The sequence below is a fragment of the Balaenoptera ricei genome, chromosome 2 (genome assembly GCF_028023285.1).
Source record: "Balaenoptera ricei isolate mBalRic1 chromosome 2, mBalRic1.hap2, whole genome shotgun sequence".
NCBI classification, from domain to species: Eukaryota; Metazoa; Chordata; class Mammalia; order Artiodactyla; family Balaenopteridae; genus Balaenoptera; species Balaenoptera ricei.
Window position 1 is genome coordinate 13,059,286 of NC_082640.1, and position 6,973 is coordinate 13,066,258.

Genomic DNA, 6,973 nt, shown 5'->3' on the forward strand with positions numbered 1-6,973 from the left:
TGTATGTATATGTATAAATATACATTGAGTTTCTAGTTCACTCAACTGAAAGGTGCAAGAAGGAAAGACTTCCAGGAGCAATGAGCATATGTCACCCCAAGATCTTGGTTTCTAACATCTTTCCTTAGGAACCAAGACTCTTCATAGAAATGGCTGAATTCAAGGCTGGGGCAGGCAGGTACAAGAAAAGCCTGGAAAATCTTTTTATGCCAGATATTAAGGAGGTGCTCACCATGATGGGGAGAGGGGTATCACATATCACAGGAGCCAGCTTGTAGGGGCTCCACTGGCCATATCAGGTGCAATTTGAGCATGAAAATAATTATATACAGTAGTGAATTATAAATCATTGAAAAAATAGGTATAATGAGTGCATACCTATAATAAATATAGAAATAACTGAGACAAATAGGGAGGGTTCCTGCTTAAAATGGAATAACAAGTGCCAAATGGTAAATGGAGAGGGAGTGCTAGAATTGGAAAATAACCATTTTGCAACCATCATAGTAAGGATCAGTTCAGCAGAAATCATCAATGGATGCTGAATCCAGAAGGAAATTTTGATGAGGGGCAAAATATTTGCATGGACATAAAGTGTATCCCTCAGTATCCCTTGGTATCCACGAGGGTTTTGTTCCAGGACCCCCATGGATACCAAAATCTACAAATGTTCAAGTCTCTTATATAAAAGGGTATAGTATTTGCATATAACCTAGACACATCCTCCCATATACTTTAAATCATCTCTAGGTTATTTATAATACCCAACGCAATATAATGCTCTGTAAATAATTGGCAGCACGCCGCACATTCAAGTTTTGACTTTTGGAAATCTCTGGAAATTTTTTCCAAATACAGTAAGTCCCCTACATACCCCTACATATGAACCTTCTTCAAGCTGCGAACTTTCGAAGATGCGAATGTGCTTTCACACGTCCAATCACGTTTAGCTAGTTCACGTGTCTGGCATACATTGTCATGTGCGTGCATCCTCTACAAGTTGTTGTGCAGCTTGCCCTCCATCTCCTGTTGCTGACGATCCTTCAGCTCTACCGCGTCCCACCTCCTCTCCCTCCTCCAGTCAGTAACTCTTCTTGCCTATTCACTCGATGCCAGCCCCTGTGTGCCAACTGTTGTGCTGTACTACTGTCCTTTTCAAGGTACTGTACTGTAAGATTAAACATGTTTTCTTTATTTTTTGTGTTTGTTTGTTTTTTATGTATTATTTGTGTGGAACATATTGAAAACCTATTACAGTACAGTACTATATAGCCAATGATGTTAGTTGGGTACCTAGGCTAACTTTGTTGGACTTAATGAACAAATTGGACTTACGAACGCGCTCTCCCAACGGCACTCACTGGTATGTAGGGGACTTACTGTATTTTCGGCCTGAGGTTGATTGAGGATGTGGAACCCATGAATATGGAAGGCCACCTGTATATGAGAGACAGAATGATGAAGCAAATGGATGAAATGTTAATAGCAGGTGAATCTGGGTAAGCAGTATTCTTGCTAATACCCTTGCTCATGCAACCTTTCCATGCTTGAAATAGTTTCCAAATAAAAAGTTTAAAAATTGAAGGAAAAAACCCCTGAAAGTAGCCTTCCACCTCAAACTCCTCTTCCCAAGAGTGGGTCAATGTTAACAATTTTGCATTTCTAGATCCATTTCTATGCATTTTTTATTGTGGCAAAATATACATAGCATAAAATTTACTGTGTTAACCCTTTTTTTTTTAAAGAAATCTCCATTTTAATTTTTATTTATTTATTTATTTATTTATTTATGGCTGTGTTGGGTCTTCGTTTCTGTGTGAGGGCTTTCTCTAGTTGCGGCAAGTGGGGGCCACTCTTCATCGCGGTGCACGGGCCTCTCACTATCGTGGCCTCTCTCGTTGCGGAGCACAGGCTCCAGACGCGCAGGCTCAGTAGTTGTGGCTCACGGGCCTAGTTGCTCCGCGGCATGTGGGATCCTCCCAGACCAGGGCTCGAACCCGTGTCCCCTGCATTGGCAGGCAGACTCTCAACCACTACGCCACCAGGAAAGCCCAACCATTTTTAAATGTATAGTTCAGTGCATTAAGTGCAAAAAAGTGGAATGCTTCTGGATTTATGTGTCATCCGTGTGCGGGGACCATGCCAGTCTTCTCTGTGTGGTTCCAATTTTAGTCCATGTGCTGCCGAAGCAAGCGCTCTAGGCATTTTTAAACGCGCATGTTCCAACGTTATAAATGTAATCATACTGTACAAAGGAAGAAAAAGAAAAAAATGAAGGTGAAAGATAAACATTCCTGGTAAAACAAAAAATTTGTGACTAGCAGAACTGCAGGAATGTTAAAGGAACTCTTCAGGCAGAAGGAAAATGATAACAGTTGGAAATTTTAATCCACATAAAGGAATAAATAATGCCAGAAATGGTAAATATGTGGTAAATGGTAAAAATGGTAAATACAAAAGCGTTCTTTCACCTACTTAATCTCTTTAAAAGATATTTGACTATTTAAAGCAAACATAATAAAGTGTGTGGGGTTTATAACATATATAGAAGCAAAATGTGTGACAACAAATACAGAGGACAAGAGGAGGAAAATAGAAGTATCCTGTTGTAAGGTTCTTACATGTCACATGAAATGATAAAGTATTATTTAAAGGTAGACTATGATTATTTATGATCAGTCGGATAACCCTAGAGCAACCACTAAAAAAATGTTTAAAGGAGGTATAGCTAGTCAGCCAATAGTGGTGATAAAATGGAATCATGAAAAGATTAGATTACTACAAATGAATAGAAATGAAGGAAAAAGAGAACAAAGAATAGATTGGGACCCATTGAAAACAAGTGCCCAAATGGTAAATTTAAACCCAGTCACATCAATAATTACATTGAATGTAAACTGTCTAAACACTCCATTATTACATAGATCAAATCATTATGTTGTACACCTAAAACGAATACAATATTATATATCAAGTATAATGCAATTTTTTTAAAAAGCACTCCATTAAAAGACAGAGATTGTCAGATTGGATAAGGAAAAGCAATACTCAACTATACGCTGTCTGTAAGAGACTGACTTTAAATATAAAGACATGAGCAGGTTGAAAACAAAAGGGTAATTTTTAAGTTATCTAAAAAGTTTATAAAAAAAGAGTAAAAAGATAAATATATGCCACACAAGCTCTGTGCAAATAAAGGGAATTGACTATTAGTATTAGACAAAATAGATTTTAGATCAAGGGATCATAATAATAAAGGGATTAATTCATCAAGAAGACAACAATGCTGGGCTTCCCTGGTGGCGCAGTGGTTGAGAATCTGCCTGCTAATGCAGGGGACACGGGTTCGAGCCCTGGTCTGGGAAGATCCCACATGCCACGGAGCAACTGGGCCTGTGAGCCACAATTACTGAGCCTGCGCGTCTGGAGCCCGTGCTCCGCAACAAGAGAGGCCGTGATAGTGTAAGGCCCGCGCACCGCGATGAGGAGTGGCCCCTGCTTGCCGCAACTAGAGAAAGCCCTGGCACAGAAACGAAGACCCAACACAGCCATAAATAAATAAATAAATAAATAAATAACTGATTGAAGGACTTTCAAAAAAAAAGAAAAAAAAAGAAGACAACAATGCTGACAGGGCTTCAAAATACATGAAGTAAACTGATAGAAGTAGAAGAAGAAATAGACAAAATTATTATTGTAGATTTCAATGCTCCTAACAACAGCAGAATAAAATTATTTTCTAGTGTACATGGAACATTTACTAAGATAGACCATATTAGGGGCCATGAAACAAGGCTCCAATAAATTTTAAAAGATTGAAATCATTTATGCCATATTCTTTGACCACAATGAAATTAATTAGAAATCAATAATACAGCTGCATAGCACAGGGCGATCAGCTCAGTGCTTTGTGACCACCTAGAGGAGTGGGATAGGGAGGGTGGGAGGGAGACGCAAGAGGGAGGAGATATGGCGATATATGTATATGTATAGCTGATTCACTGTTATACAGCAGAAACTAACACACCATTGTAAAGTAATTATACTCCAATAAAGGTGTTAAAAAAAAAAAAGAAATCAATAATAGAAAGATATCTGGAAACACTCCTATGTTTGGAAATTAAACAACATATTTCTAAATAACACATAGGTCAAAAGAAAATCACAAGTGAAATTAGAAAATATGTTCAACTGAATGAAAACAAAAGCAGCATGTATTTAAACTGTGTTATGCATCTAAAGCAGTGCTATAAGGGAAATTTGTTACTTTCAGTGCTTACATTGGAAAGAAGAAAACTTCAAAATCAAAAATCTAAGCTTCCACCTTAAGAAACTAGAAAAAGAAGAGCAACTTAACCCAAAGTGAAAGGAAAGAAATAACCAGAAATCAATAAAATAATAAATGAACAAACAATAGGGAAAACCAAGGAAAGCGAAAGCTGATCTTTTGAAAATAAAATTGGTAAATCTCTAGCCAGGCTGAATAATAAAAGTATACAGAGGACAATTACCAATATCAAGAGTGAACAATTCTACATACACTAAAATGATAATAAGGGAATATTATGAATAACTTTAAGCCAATAAACTCATCAAATTAGATAAAACAGAAAAAATTCCTGGAAAATCAGAACTAAAGCTCACTCAAGAAGAAATAATTTAAATACCCCAATTTATATTAAAAAAATTGAAGTTGTGGTTATAAATCTTCCTACAAAGAAAACCCTTAAGTCCAGATGGCTTTACTGGTAAATTCTACCAAATATTTAATGGAGGAATAAAACCAATCCTACACAAAAAATTAGAGCAGAGAAGACTTTGCTATTTATTCTATGGAGCTAGTATTACCCTAATACCAACACTAAAAAAGGAAATTAAAAGGATAGAAAACTACAGGCCAATACTCCTTATGAACACAGACACAAAATCATTAACAACATTTTAGTAAATCAAATCCAGCTGTATATAAAAAAGGAACACATCATGACCAAGTGGGGTTTATCTCAGAAATGTGAGATTCATTCAACATGCAAAAATTAATACATGTAATCCACCATATTAACAGACTAAAGAAGCTGTATGATCAGCTCAATAGATGCAGAATAACATTTCACATGTTTAACACCCAAACATGATTAAAAAGTCAAACTCTCAGCAAGCTAGAAATAGAAGGAAATTTTCTCAATCTGATAGAGGAAGTCCACCAAAAACCTACAGCTAACACCATACTTAAACATTTAAAACTGAATTATTTTCCCCTAAGTTTGGGAAGAAGGCAAGAATTCCTCTTTTGCCATTTCTATTCAACAGGAGTTCCTAGTCAATGTTATAAAGCAAGAAACCAAAATAAAAGCCACACTATTTGGAAAAGAAGAAATGAAGATGTCATTATCCACTGGCTATGTGGTTGCACATGTAGAAAGTTCTAAGGAATCTACCAAAAAGCAACTATAACTTGGAACTAAGTCGATCAGAATTTGTGAAGAATTCACAAAACAATAATAGGACAACCTGATTTTTGAAATGGGCAAAAGATGTGAACAGACACTTCACCGAAAAAGATATACTAGTGGCAAATAAGCACATGGGGGAAAAAAACGCTCAACATCATCAATCATAAGGGAAATGCAAATAAAACCACAATGGACTACCACTCTATACCCTCCATAATGACTAGAATTTTTTTGGATGGGCAATACCAAATGTGGACAAAGATGTGAAGCAACTAAGACCCTCATGCACAGCTGATAGGAATGCAAAATGGTACAGCCACTTTGGAGAACCCTTTGTCAATTTCTCATGAAGTTAAATATACATTTACCATATGACCTGCAATCCACTTCTACATACTCACCAAGCAAAATGAAAATCGACATCCACGTGAAGACACGAATATTCATAACAGCTTTCTCCATAATAGTCCAAAACTGGAAACACACCACACGTCATCAACAGGTGAATAGAAGAACAAATTATAGATCACTCCCTGGCGATGTAAAGGGACAAACTTCTGAGATGTGCAACGACATGCCACACTGAAATTCGGTTTTGTTTGTTCTTTCACTCCCTTAGCTGCCTCTCCACCACACACACACACACACACCCTCTGTCACTATATACCCCTTGAGATCAGGAACTGTTTCCTCTTTTCCTTCATATTCCCAGTGCCTAGCACGGAGCCTGACCTATAGTGAATGCCTGGGAATTATGTATTGAATGAAAGAATATTATTGCTTTTCAGTGTTCATGATGTTCTTATTGATGCCAAGTCAGCTTGCAGCTTCCATATTCTGGGGCACTGGGCTCTTTTCTCGTGTACTCTGTTTGGTGAAGCACACCGTCCACTTTGACTTCCAGATGACTGGTCAGCCGAGCTGACAATGGCAGTAATGGAAGCTTCTGCACTCCTGCTCCAGTCTTTCCTCTTGATCCTCAAGGCGTTTGAGCCAAGGTTTCTTCCATCCCTCCTTTGGGCTCAGGCACAGTGCCAGCCTCAGCCCCAGTGTTTGAATCATATGCTCCTTTGGCCAAGTTTTAAGAGCCAACTTGCAATTTGGCCGTTGCAATATGTTCTGACTCCTTCGCATGTGGTTTGAGCTCATTGATATTCATGAGCTTGCAAACAGGAGACCCATCTCACTGGGAGGCTGGGCAGTGGACAAAGGGCCCTTTCCTGGTCTCCCTGTGATGTTGGCCAGGCTGCTGTGCCCACTGAGAATAGCCCAGATGCTTCTGGAGGGATTCCTTAAGTCCCTGTCCAGATGGAACAGATCTTTCATCCTTGAGCTTTGGGTATTTTGGCCTCCAGAGATGAATACCCAGAAGCCCATGTCACTCTGGAAGACACTGACTGTGTTTTCACTTCTTGGGGACCCTGATGTGTATTTGATTCAGTTAAAAATGTGTTCCCAGGTCCAGCGTCCCACAGCAGCTAAGAAGGAACGCCAGAGCAGAGAGTAATGTCCACAGTGGC

General features: G+C 38.4%; 1 non-coding gene across 1 annotated transcript; it reads right to left on the bottom strand.

Annotated features, from left to right (window-relative positions):
* Positions 1-2,090: 2,090 nt before the first annotated feature.
* On the bottom strand, positions 2,091-2,196 carry LOC132361219 (U6 spliceosomal RNA). Its single transcript, XR_009501526.1, has one exon. It is a non-coding gene; the product is annotated as a U6 spliceosomal RNA (small nuclear RNA).
* Between the last annotated feature and the right edge of the window lie 4,777 nt (positions 2,197-6,973).